General features: G+C 34.5%; 1 long non-coding RNA gene across 2 annotated transcripts in view; it reads left to right on the forward strand.

Annotated features, from left to right (window-relative positions):
- The window catches only part of LOC122805433, an 852280-nt gene that overhangs the window by 591029 nt on the left and 238751 nt on the right, over nucleotides 1-22500 (forward strand). For both annotated transcript variants that reach the window (XR_006365368.1, XR_006365367.1), the window contains exon 3: nucleotides 12868-12937. This is a non-coding gene — a long non-coding RNA (uncharacterized LOC122805433). The remainder of the gene's footprint in view (nucleotides 1-12867; nucleotides 12938-22500) is intronic.

The raw sequence follows: 22500 nt of genomic DNA on the forward strand, positions 1-22500 counted from the left end.
GTAAGACAACTGGTACTGCGAAACATTGCTGCACAGATTAAAGACAAAAATTGATTATCACTCAAAATGCTAACAGTGCGACATGCATGGTGTAAATTGCATTGGAGCATGCAAATCAAGAAACAGTGCTACCCCCTACACCCCTATGTATGGGACTGTGTCTCCACACACCCCTGATGTGGGGAGGAAGGCCCTCCAAACCCAGTAAATCCTATGTATCCCAACTCTGAGATGAGTATACCCTGGAGAAAAGGAAATATTCTGAGAAACGGTAATCCCAGATTCTGTATTTTTAAATCTGGGTTTTTGACCATTCAGTCTTCATGTTTTGGGACTCAGCAATGCAAATATTGACATTTTAAATGATTATCACTTTATACACTAGCCCTGCCCATTACCTTGTCATTCTCAACACATTTCTCCAGTCATTGCTTCCGATTCTACTGTAATGCTTCATTCTCACAAAGTCTTAATGCTGTAATATGTCCTTATTATTGCACCTGATTTTAATACATATCCTCTCTCTTTCTCTCTCTCTGTCTCTCTCTCAGAATTCTATGTTATATGGTCACCATATTTGTTATTCCTCTTACACTTTCATAGCTTACCCTCTTTCCACATATGAATCATCTGATTTTTATTTGTCACTGGAATGGCAAACATTTAAAAATATAGACAAAATGTGTTTTTCATATTGTTCAGTGTTTGTATGCATACATACATACACACACAGACACACACACACACACACACACACACACACACACACACACACACACACACACACACACACAGACACACACACATTCTCTCTCTCTCTGTATGTGTATATGTATATATATATATATATATATATATATATATATATATATATATATATATATATATATATATATATATATATATTTATATCAATGCATGCATTTCTTGAATCTATTGTCATGTATAAAATGTTCATTTTACATTTCCTTTTTAAGCTTTGTGTAATGTCTTCAAGGCCTGGGTTGTGCCTGAAAAGCGTCCTTGGCCCAGTGTACTTTTTTGGTTAACAAATGTGTAAATAAATATAGTGGCACTTACTACTTATCCTTAATTGCACTTTTACTGCACATACATTGCACTTGAAAATCTAAACTGTATGTAATATTTTGGGTAAATATCACTAACTGCTTATAGTAATTCCATTTCACCCAAATGATGCAGAGTTGGCTTACTGTGCAGAACTTTAGATTTGTTCCTTTTAAATGTTTACTACCACCTTTTTACCCAGTTATTGAAACTGGCTTAGATTCTTTGTAAGAGTAATTCCCCTTGTACTATAGTTGCTGTAATCCTTGCGTCATCTGCTATTTTCTGTCATGTCAAAGTTACTGACCTTGGAAAGTGTTTAAGCTCAGAGAGAACACTGAAGTATGCCATTAGTTGCCACTGTTATTTGTTACACCATTCCTTTACAATAATTCTCTGCATCCAGCCATGCCACAGCTCAAACTGATTTTATAAATTTAAAACCTACACATAACCTTTTCAGCTTTTCTAATATATCTAAATGCCATGCAGAAATAAGAAGTTTTCTGAAATCCATCTAGACCCCATCAGTGAACACATCCTCCATCAAAATGTCCTGTAACCCAGTCATAAAGATGAATTAAATCTCTCTTTATTTTCATTTGCCATGAACATTTGTTGATTATTCTTCTGAAAATTATAGCTTTCTGAAAAGAAACTAATTATTCTTTCAGAGTTTCCCAAATTGCTTTTCCATCTACTACAGCCCAAGGTAACAGGTAATAAAGTTTACTACGCCTTTCTTACTACTACCTTAAGTAAAGATGTTGCACGTGCAGGAGGGAATTCATACACATAGTACTTACTCTCATAAGGATGGAACATTGTAAAAGGCACACACCAGAGCACAGCATGATTCACCATGTAACAACAGTGTAAGGACTGCTTAGCTAGCATATACTGACGGATATAAATTAGGACTTTCAGGGTCGCCTCAGTTCTATACAAGCTTCTGTCTCTATTAGAAACCATGGGTATGGAAGCGCATACTACCAGCACTCAGTTGCAGACAGAAAGCCCCTAATGCACGTAAAGCTGATGTTACTGAACATAAATGTCTGAAAAATAACAGTGTCTTGCTACACAATTGCAGTGTTTGACACGGGAGGTTACATTATTTTCTTCAGTATGTCCCAGCAGCAGCATGGACAATATAACTTTGATGTCACAGCACCACCACCAAACAGCATACTCTGTGCATTAGATCCTGATTGACATGATATACTGTACTCTACACGCATGTGTAATGAGCTTTAAAAGTTTATGAATCACTCAGTCAAATGTTTGTGGAGAAGGCAAGCCCCTGATCTGGCATTCTTTACTTTGTACATTTGCATATTTGTATTTATTATCTCATATTCAATGTGCTCAGCTATAATGGTGGCATTTTCCTTAATTTCTGTTCATGTATATATTTTTGTAAGGTTGACATTGATGTGTTCTCATTTGTGTCTGGCAGTTAGCACAGAAGATTAAGTCTGTAAGCTGTTAATGATCTGATTTCTGTAGTCCACAGTTTGATTCTCAGTCTTCATGTGACTACTGCATGATTCTGAGTACATCACTTAACTAGCTAGCACTCTGGGGCAAATGGGAAATTGGGCTAGGCTCATCAGTCGTCTCCTGGACCTTATGCCTAGTAACTACCTATTGAAAGATTCCATAACACATTTTGGCACTGCATAATTTTCTTTAGTCATTTGGTTTATGGTCATATCTAGAAAGAATTGTGAAATTATATGTATGAAACCATGTGTTATTCAGTACATACTCAATCCTTGTTCACAGCATGGCAAGTTTTGTCTCAATGTGAAATTGTATGTATGGGAAGGTAATCCATTATTATACATTTGTACCAAGAGGACTATGTGGATTCCACTCCATGTACATCCTTTCACGGGATTGTGCAATATATTTTTGAATATGGTGGCTTAACTTCCCTTTCTTATGTACTTCTCTATATAACAATCTACTGAGGACCATAGCTAGGGCCTGCCAACATTATGGTAAAATGATTTAGTATTCTGTGGAGTACTCTGTCTAGCCCTTGGGCCTGATATTCTCTAAGATTTTACAGTTCTCTGTACTATCAGTCCTGGAATCTGTCCACTGTTTTCTTTACTTGCTGTGGCATCTTTTCTATATGTCATCCTACCTGTCTGTTATTTTGTAGGTGAAAAATGCAATGCACTCATTTATAATCTCTGTTTGCATTTATTCTCTATTATACCTTCCTTTAAAAACATACCTGAACATTTTTATATTTACTTTTAACTTAGTTTTCCAACTTCTTTTCAGCTTGTTCATTTTTTCTCTTCCTATTTTGCCCTTTTGTATATTTCTTTGTACATTGCCTTGTGCATTTCTCCTCCTTCCTTCTTATACTACCTGCACACTTTTCTTATCCATATCATTAATCTCATTGTCTTATATAACTGTACTGGCCTTATCTTTTTTTCTTTCTTAGAACCTTACTCATACAGTAAGAATTTCTTATCTGACTCATTCCTACAACTAATTTACTCCAATAAGCCTTAGTGGATTGTATCAATTTATTAAAATTAATTTTATCGTACATTTATATTTATTATATTATATGTTTAGTGTATTTTAGTATTCAGTAGTTCTTGGTGATAGACATTGGGTGCTATTGCTACATTGCTGTATTTCTGTATTGCAAAGGCTATGTTTTAGGTTTTCATATTACAGGTCACCTGATGGGATAAGAGGATTCAAATGGTGCATTAGATTTTTTTTCTAGAAAACAGCTGTAACATAGAAACATTTAAAAGGTAACTAATTGTTTTATTTGTTTGAATCTCATCTGAGGAAGAACATGATCAGTTCAAAAGTTAATCCCTTTTTATACATTTTTTGCTGTGATTAATGGTATGTGTCTTTTTATTTTGTATATTATTTCCTTTTTTCTCACTGGAATCTTTGGTATGCTTGTTTTTGTAAAATAGCTCTAGTTCCCAGACTCCTCCATTATAATCCAGCTCTATAAAATTGAATACCATTGTCTTCATTGGTTTCTCAACTGTTACCTTTCTTTGAACCACAAAATTACTTAATCGCTAAAGGCAAACATCCTTTTACCTGAGCTTCCCTAACCCCTTGTTCTTGATCTCTCCCTTCTACTTTGTAATTAGTAATAACACTTATTCAGATAGAATAAGCAAAACAACATAAGGTATAATAAAATGAAGGGTCTATGTGACCCAGAGACCTTTACGCCATATTTAATTTCTAGTAAACATATTCTTGGTAAACTGAGTGCTTTCTGACTTTTTGCATCTACATCCATGTGGTTGTTGTATATTCTACTAATATGCTTAGAAAGAAAGTGCCAATAGTATAAAAACACCAATGATATATTTTGTAATTCTTCAGCATTCATGAAATGTTATGCAACATTATTAAACTTACATGATTACAGGTCATTTCCTTTTGCAAACTGCACTTTACTTAGGAAGAATTCCAAGCATGCATTTCTGTTTTAAATTATGCTATTCCAAACTTGCATTTCTATTTTAAGCTATGTGGTTATTCCGAATTGGGGGGGCTACACATTCAGTATGACTCTCTCTCTCTCTCACACACACACACACACACACACACACACACACACACACACACACACACACACACACACACACACACACAAATGACTACCATCGCCATTGTTTGTATACAGTAGGTACTACTATATTTTTATGAGATAGTACCTAGCAGATGCCTTAAATACCCTATTTGTGTGGAGTGAGTCAACTTCTGAGAGACTTGGTTGGCTACAATCACTTGCATTAGAAGCTGAAGTTAAATACAAACTTGCAGTTTTAAAAGTACTGTATTTCATTTTTTATGTTACCTAATTGTGTGTTTCACTAAAGCTAGTGTGCTGTGTGTCTCTCTGCTATAAGAAGGGGTGGTGGTCTTCTCACTTCTTTGTTATCTGATATTTAACTGTTAGCCTAGAGGGCTTTCTCTGTACTTTTAAGTGCTAGCCACAAAGTTTGAGAATTCATTTTATCCTCAACTTCTTTTTTTTTTTAAAAACAGTTTTATTGATTTTGATTATAATGAAAACAATCACATATACATATATAAGATAATTTACATTATAGATTTACAAATTGATAACATATATTTAAAGCATTTAAATATGAATATATGAATAACAAGGTAAACAAACTAAAGTATGTACATATACATCCAGTATTTATACATTAACATACACTATAACCTTCCTTTTGTAACTTGTTCTCATGAATGACAAGGAAAGTCAATTACCTTTATGCAAAATGATAATTTTTTCCAATACATTTTGTAAGTTAACCCATAAATGATATTCATATGTCTTTCTAGAAGTTCTAGAGATTATGGTTCTTATCTGTAAATGACTAACTTCTTTTAATAAATTAGTAAACTCAGAGAATGTAGGAGGATGTTTTGAAATCCATTGTTTTGTTAAGATCTTTCTAGGCACTACCAAAATAGTCCATAGTAATGAGTATTTGGTTTTCCTAACACATTGTGGAACAGGTGTATTAAATATGATTAATGATTTATTCAATATGAAGTTGTCTGAAAAAAGTGCTTGTAAAAAGTAATTTACTTTATTCCAAAATATATTTAAGGTTGGACAGTCAAGAAACATATGTGCCCAGTTAATATCTACATTAGAGTTGCATCTATTACATATGTTCTGTTTTTTATTAATTTTGTCCATTATTTGTGGTGTATAAAAGGATCTATTCATGAATCTCCATGTATAAATCTTCCATTTCAGAGAAAATTATTTTTTCCCAGCTGGTTGTAGCATATTAACCTTATCTTGCTGACTTGGGGAATTATGAGTAATTAAACTATAATAACTCCAGTGGTTATGGGTGCAAGAAAATGTTTCTTCTCTTAAAAGTCTATAAATAAAGGAGATACTACCTGAATATGTATGCTGGTATAATAATGTTGATTGAAGAAATTGTAATAATATCCTGGTGTCATGTTTGCTAGTTGATGAAGCTAGTTTCAGCTTATTATCAAGCTATAGTGTAAGTGTTTGTATATCTAACCATGAGGAATTATTAAGTTTATATTCCTGTATAATATGATCCATTGAACTAGTTTTGTATTCATAAGTTAGCTGGAGCCAGTATTTGAGTTCATTGTTTTTCAGTTGAGAAATTTTGTTAATATCTGAGGTAAAAAAAGTGTCTTGTGTATATGATATAGGAAATAACAAAAAAGTAGTCTTTATATTTAACATGTTTATATATAAAGTTTCTAAAGTTAATTATAATATTATGTATGTAACTGGCAGTATGATTAGGATTAGTATGTGTGATACAATATTCTTTTACGATCCATATAAAAGGTGTGTTTATGAATTCTAGTTGCTATGATGGTGGTCTCATTATAAGTTCCATGGCTGATACTTCCCATAAAGATTTCCATTTAGCTAAATAGGTTGTATCTAAGAGCTGAGAAATTGATCTGATTATAGCGGAAATCGAATAGAGATTTAGATCTGGGAAAGCTATTCCACCATTCTTCCAGCTGTTAGTATGTTGATTAATAGTAATTCTAGGTTTTTTTTGTGACCAGAAGAATCTTAGTATTAAAGTGTTTAGTTTATTTATAAACCTTTTTGAGGGTAGAATTTGAATGGATTGTATTATGTATAAGATTTTAGGTAGAATTATCATTTTTATAATGGTTAGTCTTTCTTCAGTAGAAAATATTATTGTATTCCATTTTGAAAATAATTCTTGAATATTTTGTAAACATTTGTTATAGTTTAATTGAATTATTGATTTAATGTCTTTGCCAAGAACGATTCCAAGATATGTGATTTGATCTGCGTTAGCAATGTGATATGTATTATTTCCTATCATCCTTTTTTTAATTTTTTTATTAGTAGGATATATGGGTAGAATTTTTGTTTTATTGTCATTGAATGATAGACCGGACATCATTTGAAATGTTTTAATTGATTCATATAATGACATGAATGAGGAGTAATTTCCCTTTGTGGTGATAAGAACATCATCCGCAAACAACTGGATTTTGGCTATATTGTCTTTATCCATTTCCAAACCCTCTATTTCTTTATTGTTTCTTATTTCATTTGCCTAGGGTTCCATGATCAAAGTAAATAGTAGAGGAGAGAGAGGACATCTTTGTTTGGTGCCTTTTGTAATAGATATTTTATTGGAAATATATGACCCTATTTTGATATATGCATAGGTTTCTTCATATAAATGTTTTAGAAGATTAATAAAATTATGTGAAAAAGGCAAGCATTCCAAAAGAGTAAATAGATAGATCCAGTTAATAGAATCAAAGGCTGCATTAATATCAAGGCTAATTAATGATAAATTCCTTTTCTTCCTTTGTGAGAAGTCTATAATAGCTAGGTTCATTTTATATTATCAAAAGTACTTCTGTTAGTTATAAATCCTGTCTGGTCTTCGTCTATTAAGTGGGGTAAGAATTTCTTTAATCTTTCTGAGAATATATTCATAAACATCTTATAATCGATATTCAGTAAAGATATTGGCCTGTATGAAGAACAGAATTTTGGGTCTTTATTTGATTTTAAAATAGGGGATATAAATGTATATTTCCAGGATGGGGGTGTAATATTATCACTTTGGGCCGAATTATATACTTTGTGTAGTAAGGAACTAGCCATTTTGGGCATTATCTTATATATTTCAGGAATAATTCCATCGTTACCTGGAGCTTTGTTTAATTTAAGCTTACTTACTTGACTTTGTATGTCTGATAAAGTAATTTGTTTATCAATAACTTCAATTTGTTGTTTGTTTAGTTTATTATATATATTCTTGTTAATATAATTTCTTATGTTATCTTGTGTTCGAATTTTTTGTGTGGATTGATTAATTTCATCAAAGTGACATCTAAACTCTTCTAATATATCTTGCATACTATGTACTTCTTTTTTCTTTTTTTACAGAATGTATTTCTTTAATATAATTATATTTATTTAATCTTTTGGTCTTAGTCTTAAGGTTTGATAGATGTTTAGGATTTACAGAAGAAGCAAGAAACCTATATTTTTCTAGTGTTATCTTTGTTTTATGATGTAGCATAGATCTATATTCCTCATTTAGTTTGTATATCTCATCCCTTATATTCTTTGAAGACAAGTTGCCTTTATTATTTGTGTATAGTGAGTCTAGTTTATCCTGTGTTATTCTTATATCTTTATCCCAAATTTTCATCTTATTATGAAACCATTTGTTTATTTGTCCATACAAATATGCTTTTAGGGCATGCTGAGTTTATATTAATGAAGTTTTGTGTCTCTTCTGTTATGAATAATTGAAAATCCTTAAGTTGTGTGAGATATGCTGGAATCCTTTTAATTTGGACACTATGGGTGTTATTAATATTAAGTTCAAATATGATAGTATTATGGTCCGAGATTGGGCAGGCTATTATTTTGCTATTGGTCAGGTTATTCATTATCTGTGTAGAAAGAAACATTCTATCAGTTCTAGAATATGTTTTGTATCTATTAGAATAGAACGTGTATTGTAATGAGTTATGATCCACAAAATGATGTATGTCTTTGAGTAGGTATAAGTCTATGAAATTTATAAGTTGTTTAGCTTGTGCTGTAATTTTTCTTTTTCCTGACGTGGTTGTATTTTTAGGGTCCAAGATACAGTTGTAGTCACCTGCCATAATGATATGTCCCTCAGATAGTGAAACTATTTGATTCAATATGTGTCTAATAGTATTAGTACCAATACCAGGTAACCAAAAGTTGTTTATTAATGTATATAGTTTCTTACCCATCTCAATTACAGCCAAGCAAAGCAAACCTTTATTGTCTTGGTATGTTTTGATTATTCTGGGTAATGGTAATGTTTTGTTCCACAATATTGCTACACCTCTTTTTTCCCATACATTCTGAGCTTACTATATTTGTGTATTTATTTGTATCTAGAAATTTAATAGTATCTTTTGTTAAATGGATTTCTTGTAAGAATACTATATTAGGTTTATGAAAAGCTAGATATTTTAACAAATTACTTCTTTTATACGGGTTGTTTAAACCATTTATTTTAAGTGACATACCTTTCAACATAGTCATATTATGTAATTGTACCTGAAAGATGTGTTAGTAACATATCAATATCATATGTATAATGTGAAAATTTCTGCAAAAAAGTGAATTTGTTCCTTGTACAAATATTAAATCTCATGTCTTTAGGAAAAAATGTATTCCTTGAGCTTTATTCTCTATATTTTCTGTAAATAAGCTACTCTGGATGTCAAAAAACTCTTTTTTAAAAAAATGATTACATACACTAGATAAAAACAAACACCCCAATGCTCCCCAACTGGAGTTATAACCTCCTAATCCCAATGACATCTGTCACTGAGATCAACCCCTAAACTGTAACAACAGAGTACAAACTCCACTAATAACATACTTTATATACTTTAAGTTAGAAACATTAAGATAACCAAATTCTAATGAAATCATTAATTATCCTAATATAGTGTTATCTGGAAGGTTTATACATTCATAGAAACCATATCTAATAAGAAACCTATGTAACCTAATAGATTTAAGATATGATTTACATTCCAAAATAAGGCAAATGTCTAACAGATTGTTTAAATGGACCAAGTAATTTAGCCCACTGCCTTACTATTAACATAGATAAAAGAGGTTGTGTGTATAAACAAAATTTCTATTAGGTTATCAGATATAATACGTTATCCAGGACACTATGTTATTGTTCAAACCATGGTTTGTTTAGATGTAATTCTATTTTGTATTAACATGTTTGTAACTCTCATTATATCTCTTCCCTTTATTTAACTTATATACATGAACACGAGAGGGAAGAGAGAGAGAGAAAAAAAAGTAAAACAAGGCTAACATATAGTTAGGATCCCATGTGAATAGTTATATTTAGAAGACGTAGGTGTAATTATAAACAGTATGTCATTTAAATAAACATTATATCACCCCCAAATGGGATGTATTCACTATAAACATGAGTATATACAACCGCTTTCACTAGTGGCAGAATAAGATATCTATTTGCAAAGTTCTTTTAATATACCACTTTTGTTATTCAATTTTTTGCTATGCAAACATTCTGAAATGATATGCATAACCTTACTTATGACACTTAATTATAAAGATTGCACGAATTTGTGTAGATATTAACTTTGAGTATGGTAACCATAATCATAGTATGCAGTGATAATTCAAAAAAAAGACGAGGGAGAGAAAAAAAAATATATATATATATATTTTATACATATACATACATATTTATATACATATACACACACATATACAAATATATATATATATATATATATATATATATATATATATATATATATGTATACATACATACATAACTGTGGTGGTGGTGCTGCGGTAGCGCTGTCGCCTCACAGTTAGACGTTGCCTATTCGATTCTCAGTTAGAGCATCTTCTGTGTGGCGACATGCGTGAATGGGTGTTCCTTCATTGAAGGTTGTGTGTTATGCCTGGCAAGCCAGCACGTAAAAATCTACTGCCAATCATTAGTAGACCGGAGTTCCACTGTGGCGATCCCTAACCGGGAAAAGCCGAAAGACACAAACATATATATATATATATAAAAATAAAAAAACCTTTTTCAAAGACCCTTGTCCCAGAAAAATATAAGGTATATATTATTTTTTTTTCGTCGTTTATTAATCATGGACACTTGAATAGAAAAAAAGTTATATATATATGCTGAGATAATTTTTGTCAGAGTAGCTTACATAGTGATTTAGAACCCTTAAAAGATAAGTTTCAGAAGTTTGGTCGGTCTTGTTTCAGGGTCAGGTATCTTTCTAAATCATGTATTTCCCTTAACTTTCACAATTCAGCAGCTTAAGTCAGCATATAAACTTTGCTCTTGGAAGCTAACGACCATCCAGATGAAAGCACTAAAGCTTATAATGAATACCGTTTAGACGCCTTTCCTGGGACAAGGTTATTGAAAAATTTTTTTTTATTTTTTTTTTTATTATATTTATATATATATATATATATATATATATATATATATATATATATACATACACATACATGCAAAAAAATTAATGTTATCATCAGTATTTACACTTGTAGGGCCTAAGAATAAAGCACATAGATATTTACATTTCAATACTCCCACAGTTCTCTCATAACCATCTCCTCTCTCACCTCTTTTTTTCTACATTTTCTTCCTTTATCTGTTCTGTAATCCTTTCTTCAAGTCACAAAAGATGAAGATATTATGTTATTGTAATATGTAATCTTGTCATCGACCATATAAATGTTCATTTTAAGTAAATAACAATTGATTTCAAACAAAAAAGACTGTTAAACCAATATACAGTCAAAATACAGTTCTGTACTTCCTGAAAATGTTTGTTGCACGGTGATGACGTCATCCAGCTGCTTCACATCGTTGAGGGAGTTCAGAGAGAGAATAGATGATTCCACAAACTGTAGAAAGTTTTCCAAATGAATAATTAGCTCGTGAGAGAACTGCATGAGGTAAGGAGAATGTTCAAAGTTGTCTCCCTTATTTTTTCGGCGGGAAACAGCCAAGTTTCTGTAAAAGAAATGTTTTATACATGTGAATCAGCATATATCTGTTACCCATACTAGAAATTGCAAAACTGTCATAAAAAAAAAGTTTTCAAACAAAGCATGAAAGTAATGATGTAACTTTTCCTACTGCTCTATTTTGTCATTTAAAAGCACTATGTTTATTTTTAACTATATATATTCCCTAGAGTTTAGATTAATATATAAATAATAAGCCTTATAATAGAAACACATATAACATCTCCCAGCTTTTCAGAGCTAATGTATGCATTGGTATTTAAACCCACAGATACTACACTACTTTCCCAATATTTATCTATCCTGAACAAATGTATATCATGTACATATTTAATAATTACATTGTGAATTCTTGTTCTGCTCTGAGGGTGTAACACAGTTTATGCTCAATGCTGACCAGTACTGTATGATTAGAAGTGAGAAGGAAACTGTTATAAGAATATGTTATTCTCTATGACTTAAAGTGCAATTAGAAGAGAGAAGAAGGCTTTGAGTATGTTATGCATTGTTATTACTTTGAGTTTAGAGAGACTTATGTATACTATGCTATATATACAAGAAATTATATGTATATTAAAAAAAAAAAGAAACTTTTCTTCTTTTCTCTCCCTTCCCTCCATCCCTCCTTACTTTATATTTTCCAATGTATCCCTTCATTTTATCTTACATAGAATATTAAATATTTATAACTGTATATATTATAGCTGTGTGAAATTAAAGTGTAATATACAGATAAGTAGTATCTTATACTATGAAGCAGAAACTAAGGTAATGCATTTTATATGGTATGCTTACTTATATAAAACAAATACTTAAAGTGTTAATGATAAATATATTAATGATATATTCAGTATGTTATATTACACCAAATTAAGTTATGAATGAAGCATTATATATATGCAACATATAAAAAGCAGTGTAAATCTTACCTTGCATTTATAACATATCAAAACAGACTTGTTAATAAAAGCATAGTCCACAATAATAGTTTGTTTTATAAATAGTCTGCATTTCTCATTTATTCTTTAGTCTCTTTTGTTTTTCAGTAGATTTCCATGTAGTTTTAGGAGCCATTCTTTTAAGGGAGGGCTTAGCCCACTCCATTTCTTCTATTTTTTCCAGTAATTTGTGCTTTTTAACATATGTCACAGCAGAATCAAGATCCTCAAACAATGAAGGTCCATCAGGAAGAATAATCTTCAGCCTTGCTGGAAACAAGAGGTGAGTCTTAATCTGTACCTTTTTCAGTTCTTTAATTAGAGGTAAAAAAAACTTTCTTTTAGTAATTACCATTGTTGAATAGTCATTATCGAAGCGAATGATAGAGTCATTGTATTTTAAAGGTGATTTTGACCAGGCTGGTTTTAGAATTAAGTCTTTATCTGAAGATGATAGGAATTTTACTATGACAGATCTAGGTTGATTCCTGTTGGTACTGTTTCCTGATGTGAGAGACCGGTGTGCTGTCTCTATACCAAAAGATAAAGCCTCTGGTAACTCTAGAAATTTTGGCAGCCATGAGTTAAGGAAACTTGACATATTGTTTCCTTCTATATTTTCCTGAAGACCAAAAATCCTTATATTATTCCAACGTGATCTATTCTCTAGATCATCCAGTTTATGTTGTAATGAAGTATTTTGTTTAAGCAAAAATTCTATGTTGTTTTCATTTTCTAGCAATCTTCCATCAAAGTCTGTTTCCTCAATATTAGTAATTTTAATTTTTTGGTGTTTTAAATCCTCATGAAGCATATCCATTGGCTTGGTAGTTTTTTCTTATAAGTTGTCCATTTTACAGTCAATTATATCAGTCTTAGTTGTGAGGTCTTGAATAGTTGTTATCAAAGTCTGAAGTTCCTTTCTTATACTGGAATCCTGGTTGTTTGCCTTAGTATAACTCATGTTGAAAATCTCCCAGAAGTGAAGTATTTGTTCAGATGAATGTTTTGACTGGAAATTATAACCAATTTCGATTTATAAGTAGATATTCCTGAAGAGAATGTTGAATACTATCAAATTCTACAAAAATAAATCCACTTTTTCTTGATATGAAACAAATTTCCAGTGAAGATATATTTTCCTTAGTGGAGCTTGTGAAATCTGCTGCTACACCATGGCCATGCTAGCCCTATCCTCAACTTCTGAGAGACTTGGTTGGCTACAATCATCTACATTAGAAGCTGAAGTTAAGTACAAACTTGCAGTTTTAAAAGTACTGTATTTCATTTTTTCTGTTACCTAATTGTGTGTTTTACTGAATATAGTGTTCTGTGTGTCTCTCTGCAGTTAGTTCCCCACTCAGCCTCCCTTTTCTTGTTTTGGTGTTAGTGTTGGTGACTCTGGAATTGTCTGCCCCTCCTATAAGTCTGTATTTGAGCACTCCTCCGGAGTCCTATCTCATTTGCTCACTTAACCGAGTACAGTGAGATCATATTCTGAGTCTAGTGCTCACTCTACTTAATACAGAGAGAAGATTTGAGAAGGCCAACCCACGTATGTTCTTCCTTCCTCTCTCCTTGCACTTTGCTAAAAAAAAGTGTACTTTATTCATCTACTTTTACTGTATTTGTGTTTCCTCCTACTTTATTTTGTTTTTACCTCTTCTTAAAAGTACTCAATTTTATTTATTCTGCTGCATTTATTACTGCTTAGTAGTAGCCTGATTAAATTGTAACTGTTATTCTAAGTCTTTTGGTTTAAGCACTTGGCTTCATACTGGTTGTTTTACATTAAGAAGGTTTGTGGTTTGCACTGTTGTGGCAGGACAGATAGCTTACATCATTCTAAGCTGGGAATTGCTGATTGAAGGCTCACTGTCTGCTATTCTAAAAGTGTATTAGTTCTGGTTTAAGCACTTGAGCTTCAGGCCAGTTATTCTACATTAAGAAGGTTTGTGGTCTGCACTCTTGTGGGAGGAGAGGCTGGATTCTGCCCTTCTGAGCTGGGAATTTCTGGTCGCAGGCTTATTGTGCTTGCTTATCTGAATTGTTTCTTTCTAGAATTGGTGCACCTTATTGCTGTAGCATAGACCAGATTCAGGCCTGCTGAATCTAGCTTTGTTTGTATAACTTGAGCACTGATCCAGACCATCTTTTTGGAGAAGGTTCCCCTGCACCCTAGAAGCAGGAGTGTGCAGTTAGAATTTATCTGATTGAAGACTGCTGGAACAGGGCTTAGATTTGAGCTTTTTTCTGGTTAATTGGGTAACTTGTTTAAATCAGTTTGTTCATTTTCTATTGTTTTATATATATATATATATATATATATATATATATATATATATATAAAAAATAAAAAAATTGCACTTTATTCATCTGCTTTTACTGTATTTGTGTTTCTTTCTACTTTATTACTAGGGGCATTGACTACAATTCTGATCTGAGATATATAACAATAAGTATCCTTTTCTGTACATTTAAAGGGTTTTTTTGATTGTATCTGCTTTATTTTCTGAAAACAAACAAAAAATATATATACTTGTTTCCCACCTTTCTAAGCTAATATAGTCCAGTTTTCAGGTTAGTACTAAATTCAGGACTGTGTTACAAATCTCTGTGTTTGCCCATACCTTACTTGGATAGAAGGAAGTTTCTCTGTTCACCTGTGAGAGAGGGGAGCTTTGAGCAGCCTAACTGTCCCTGGAGGAGAGATTTCAGCCCAGAAATTAGTAGCTTATTGGCCCATTTTGGGCTCATTTCTATCTCTTTCATTTCCCTGCTATAAAAAATGCATTTGCCTGGTTTTGCACACTGAGGAGCACCGGTTAGCTAGGGTATAACTATTCCCGGCTCCACAAAGTCTTCTCTTCAATTTTTCCCTTGGAACTAGGCAAACTGTCAACTTAAGCACTCAAGCCATTCATTTTTCAGCCAGGCACTTGCTCAAAACTCATAGCAAGCACTTATAAACCCTAGCACTAGACCCCCCCCTATACTGTACAGAAGGACAAGGCTCTCTATTTGACCTTACCAGCCATTCAGTAAAACAGTTCACTGTACCTATCCAGGCATGTTCAAAGGGCAGTTTCAGGTGTACGCTCCATTCCAACTGGTGAATCTGGGCATTTTGAGGCAATGTTACAACTGCCTCATGTATACAGACAACCCTCTCCTCCTACCACCAAACACTAATACATGCAAGAGATGCTATTATACAGCCAAACTGGAGGCTAAGGTCTCTCAACCCAAGACTGGATCAGACAGTCAATAGGAGAAGGGAAATACTTACATCACACCACCAGTCTCACATAGACCCATTAAACCAGCACCGGCAAAAAAATACATAAATACAAGAAAACATACTTGGAGGCTCTAAATAAAAATCTGCAAAAGCAACAGAGACCTCCAAAGCAGACATTCAAGCAACCTCCACCCCCCCAACACAAACCATGAAACACATACTTCACAAAACAAGTGTGCCATGCAGTCACAGCCCTTAAGGCAAAATAACATACCCAACATACTAGTAATAGGGGACTCTATAGTCAGGCACACTGATGTCCCATTCACTAGGCTGAATAAGGAGAAAGTTACCGTTAACTGCCTGTCAGGTGCCAGGATCCACCACATAACACAAGCACTCAAGTCACTCCAGAACAAGTACAAATATGACTCTGCCATTGTCCATGGTGGTGTGAATGACCTGAGCTATACCTCCCTGGATTACATGAAAAGAGACATGGAAGAGCTCCCTGATCACATAGCCCAGGCCAGTATGACCCTGATCCTGAGTAACATCCTGCCCTCACCAAGAATTATACCACGGTATAAAGAAAAATGATCAATTTCAACAATTGGCTAAGTTTCTGGTGTCATTCAAAGGGGATCCTGTGTCTGTCCACCTGGAATGGCATGCTTGACAAGCCACGCTGCTTCACTAGAGATGGCTTGCACCTGTCACCCTTAGGCTTTCGAATACTGGCCAAGGCTCTTGCCACCCCCATAGTGCCTTTTTTAGGCAAGGCTCAAAAGACAAACCCACTGCCATAAATAGCACAAGTAGCAAAAAACTGAGGGTAATGCTACTCAATGCCAGAAGTCTAAACCTCAAAATGCATGCACTTGAGACACTCCTCAGTATGGAGAAAATCATATATGTGCAGTAACAGAAACCTGGTTTAAGGCTCCAGAGAGCACCCCAGCACTACCAGGCTACAACTCATACCATACATTTCGGCCACAGAACCTGGACCGAAATACAAAAGGTGGGGGCGTATCCATATTCATCAAGGATACCCATACCTCCAGGTTAGTGGCACAGTACGATGCTTCAGAGATCATCCACGTGCAACTAACAACGGGCAAAACTGCAATTCAAATTGTAGCTTGCTACAGATAATTCACCAAGTCCAAGGATCCCCATTCCGCATTTCTGGAAACACTGGGAAACATAAAGGTCCTACCAAACACCCTAATATTGGGTGATTTCAATTACCCAAACATTAACTGGGAGAACTACTCAAGTACTAACTCCCTTGCCCAACATTTCCTAGAATTTATAAACTCAAATGGCCTGCATCAACTGGTCAACACTCCCACCAGAGGTGACAACATATTGGACCCGGTCATCACCAACATGGGCGACTGGTGTTCCACATTGGAGGTCAACCCCTCGCTGGTTAGATCTGACCATGAACAAATCACTTTGGATATCCACATTCTGCCCCCACCCCTGGACAAGGAAACAACTGTGAAAACCTTTTCAAAAGCAAACTTCACGTTACTTAAGACCAAGGTGGAAAGTTTCAAAGCCCCCATGCTAAAGGATAATGCTGTCCAAGCTGCAAAATCCTTTACTAATACAGTCTATGGGCACCTACAAGAATGCATAGATCATGCTATCCCAAGCAAAACCAAGACTCACTCCTCCAAGAAAAGGAAACCAGTCTGGTGGACCCCTGCCATAAACAAGTTGTGCAATAGAAGGAGGAAACTAGTACAGAAAAGAGCAAAATCCCAAGAATGGAAGACATCCCTGATCAGTATCAGCAAGAAACTACGATCCCTCATAAAATCAACCAAGGCGAGTTTCGAAAGAAAAATTGCCAAAGACTCCAAAGATAACCACAAGGCATTCTTTAGCTATGTCAATAATCTATGTGGCAATTCTCAGATCTGCTCAGAGTTAGTGCAGAATGGCACAAAATACACTGAACTGACTGATATCGCCAACATCCTGGCAGACAGGTTCAGTAGAGCCCCTGTAATCACAGACACTCAGGTTAAAATAGCCCTCTCCAAAGCCAAAAACACAGCATCAATGGGACCGGATGGTGTCTCAGGCTGCATCCTACATGAGTTCAAAGATGAACTAACCCCTCACCTTAACACACTGTTCAAACTCAGCCTCTCCACAGTGGTGCACAGCAACGGTTATTTCGCTCCACAAAGGTGGAGCCACAAAAGACCCCAGGAACTATCACCCTATAAGCCTGACTAGCTTGGTCTGTAAGGCTATGGAGCTCATCATCATGGAACTCATTAACAGAGACATGGGGAACCTCCAAACACTGGACCCTACCCAGTTCAGCTTTGTTAAGGGCAGATCATGCCTCCTAAACCTGGTGGACTTCTTTGAGACAGTTACTAAGGCTATAGACGAGGGAAAGGTGGTACACACAGCCTACCTCAATCTCGCAAAGGCTTTCAACACCATTCCCCGTTCTGGTATTATAGACAAGCTCACCAGCCTGAACATAAACCCCTACATCACAAGATGGGTTGCCTACTGGCTCATGGACAGTACCCATATGGTGAGAGCTGCGGGAGCTAGGTCCGACTCTAAACCAGTTACAGGTGGTGTTCCCCAGAGCCCAGTCCTAGGACCTCTCCTGTTCGACATATACTTCTCAGAGGTACAGGCAAGCACAGGAGGACTATGGCTGACCAAGTTCACAGATGACTGCAAACTAGGGGCTATAATTGACTCTCCAGCTGACACAGACATCCTCCAAAAGGGTATAACTGAGATGGATACCTGGTGTCAAAATCATGGCCTCAAGCTAAATGCCAAAAAGTGCATAGTCATCCCCTTTGGAAAAAACAAAGTACCCATAAACTACCACATAGGTGGTAGTCCCCTAAATACGGAAAATGTAATAAGGGATCTGGGGACCCAAGTAGATAGTAATTTCTCCTTTGATAATCACATTGTCAAAGTGGTTAGAAAATCCTTCTATGTGGCCCACCTAATCAGAAAAGGGTTCACATCCAGATCAAAATAGGTAATTGTGCCCCTCTACTCATCACTCATCAGACCCATCTTAGAGTACAATGCTCCATTTGGGATGTACCTTACAAGACACCTGCAACAGCTGGAAAGACCACAGAAGTACCTTAGCAAGAGGATCACTGGCCTCAAACAGACGCCCTATGCAGCTCGACTGAAGAAACTCCAACTGTACTCTGTTGCATACCGCCTACTCAGAGGTGATCTCTGCCTGACATACAAGGCCATGTCCAACCCTGAATTGATGGACATGCTCCACCTAAAGAAAACCTTATCCCCTTGAGCCACACACTCTCGGGATCTAAACCTCACCACAGCAATAAATAGGATGTGCTGGAGGGATAGATTCCTGTCCCTGAGACTTCCCATGCTTTGGAACAAGATTCCACTCTACATTAGGCAGAGCTCCTCGCTAACACTCTTCAAGAGAAACCTTGCTGAGTGGATGGGAAACAGAAAGTTTACCCCAGGGATCACTTCAATGGCTCTGCTGGATGGAGGCACAGGGAACTAATCTAAGGGGGTGGCGAAAGCTAACATATTCTGGCTAGGCTTATAAATGCCTTTGAGCAGATTGCCTAGTACCAACCTATGAACCTATGGACTACCTCCTGCTTATCTGTAACCTTGCATTAAGCAGTACTCCATATTTAGTCTCACTGTTTCTGTCTACAGAGGAAAGAGACTTTTTTTGTTTTTATAATGGAGATGCCTCTTATACTGTACCACTGCAGTTCTATACTTTTTAGTTTCCCATGTGTTTCTGGGTAATTTTAATTAATCTGTAATCTTTCATTCCTATGCTTCATATATGCTTCAGCTACACTGACATCTTCTCAGACTTTTCTGCCTGTCTCTCTCATGGTCCCCTATCAGTTTGCTTCAGTCCTTCACTGTGCATGTCAACATTCAGTGGTAATAAATACTTGTTCATTTTACTGGTCTCACTGAAGTGGGCTCACATGTGTTTGTCAAGTGTTAGACACTCAGTCTCAACAGTTACTATGTAAGAGCCAAACATCACCTGTTTCATAGATACAGTGGCTCTGTAGTTCATTGTATGACCATATTTAGATGCGTGTTTTCTCTTTGTGCTTGCCATTTCCTGTATATAGCTACAGTCCTTAGAATGCCTATCAGAACAAATTGTATTATGTCATGTACGCAAATTCTGAATGTAGGCTTGTGTATTAGCATAAGCTCTGGCCTTTAGGATTGAGTAATATGGGACTATGTATGCTAGCCATTCTCTACAACCACAAAAAAAAAAAAAATAAATAAAAAATAACAAAAAGCAGGTATAAAGTGTTATAGATACTGTGTTACAATGCACCAGCCTAGACTTTATTAGTGACTTTGCATCTTAGCCTTCAAAGGCCGCAGTGGATGACGTGAGAATGACATGAGAATGTAAATACATACAAGGTATGTACACCTAGTACTTAATGGACATATACTAACTCATCAAAGAAGATTGTGTCTATCGGTTGAAGAAAAGACAAGTAAAATTATTCATGTTTTTGTGAATAACAGTTAAAAAGGCAACTTGTGACGTTATTTTGACATCTTTAATTTCAAACCTAGTTAGATATATACAAGCATTTAAGCAAAAATTGCAGCATAAACACAATCCTATCCATTATTCATCTATATGGAGCATGTCACTCATTTGTGCCTTGTTCTTTATTAGCAAATATGTGCTCTTGTTTTCAAAAAAGTGTATTGTCCTAACAAGAACACATTAAATTCCATAAAATGTAAATGTGTGATATGGTCATGATATTCTTTTACTTATGTTTGAATTATATTTTTGTACCACTAAAATCTACAGTACAATAAAATGTAAAGGTAACAAAAACTATAAAACATGTCACTGTTCTGCAACAAAGGTTGTTAATGTTGTTTTAAAACCCAAACTGCAATCCTTTAGAGTATGAGATGAACATCTCTTACTGATGTTTTTGTACATATTTCACATTAGCAAAAATATATATTTGTAGATGTATCCAGCGTAACAACCACCCACTCCTGAAATAATCATTTTGACACTTAGCAAGAAGCAAGGCATTAGCTTATGAAAATGACCCACATGATTACTAATTCATTCAGTTGATGTAAAGACACTGTGTGTAACATTACCATAAATAATTGTTTTTCTACTAATTACTCAGATGATAAATCTGTTGACCATAAAATTAAGAGGATATACTGAGACTGTGATTAACAAAATTACAACTGCAGTGTTAATTCATGAGCTGTAAGTGTAAATTAGGTCAATTAGCAACACTCTTTCAGAATGAAATATTAACCATGTCACACTGCAGTGCATGTACTTTAAGTCAAATAATGTACAGAGAAATTAATTTATTAAGCAGACATGATTTTCATTTTCTCTGATTTAAAATTGGTTGATTGGTTAATGTTTGCTGATCAGCATCTAAAATGCACTAATGCCGAGATTATTTTTTACATAATTCAGAAACTTTTGGCTAATTTTAAAGACTGCAGTCCAAATTTATGATACAAAATAGTCTGCCATGTGATCACCATTATTATTATTATTTATTCCACCACTTAGCAATAAGATACATAACTTATAGAGGGAGAAGCACCCGTGCTTATTATAATAGCTTCTCTCTCATTAACTGAGATAAATATAGCTAAACCACTGCAGACCATCATTTATGCCATTATGCTATTTACTCTGTAAGATGCCCATCTAAATGCAGCCTATACTCCATAATTAAAATATTTCTATTAAAATTCAGGCATTTTTTACAGCACAGTACAGGGCAAAGAGTATTTCATATAACCTGATCGTTGTCACTGAAATGAAGCAGGAAGCATTGAGCTTTAGTTCACAATCATATGATTCTTTATAGTACAACAGACACCTGCTTCTGAAATAATGACTTTGTAATTACATGAACTCAATAAAACATGCATTAACTTGTACTAAATATACTGATCACTAGAGCTAAGCAGTTCATTTGGACCTGCCAGTCAATGTCATTCTAATAAATGTATATCACTTAAGTATGAAGTATTCAAATCAAGTGAGAGTGCAGAATACAGACCTTTATAATTAGTAGCAGCTTTCAATAACAGGAACACAAAATAATACCATTGCAAAATTATTGTAAGTATTTACACTAAGTTTGTATTTAATCTAAAGGAGATAATCTTAATTTCCCAGATATTCTCTGAAATGACAGATTCTTTTTTATTATGAAAGTGTAAGAGATACAGAATTTTTTGGGGAAATACAGTGATATAAAATTTTTGCTTAAATGTGGTAAGAGAAGCACAGTTAAGTGCCAAATATCAAATAAGATGATCAATGAATTTTTGTACTCTGACATTGCACTTTCTGATGTGCAGTACTGAGGCTATGGTGACGTATAGCATCATAAAATGCCAACTTTAATTGGAAGTTGAACATAGGACAAATACCAGGTTAAGTGACTGGGGACCGTATGATGTGTAGTCATATGCACTTTTAGGTAAATATACTTAAAAGCTCTTGACACCTTTTTGAAACACTTCTAGCAGTTACG

This window comes from Protopterus annectens, chromosome 6.part1 (assembly GCF_019279795.1).
Source record: "Protopterus annectens isolate FY-2018-M chromosome 6.part1, PAN1.0, whole genome shotgun sequence".
In the NCBI taxonomy this organism is placed as follows: domain Eukaryota; kingdom Metazoa; phylum Chordata; order Ceratodontiformes; family Protopteridae; genus Protopterus; species Protopterus annectens.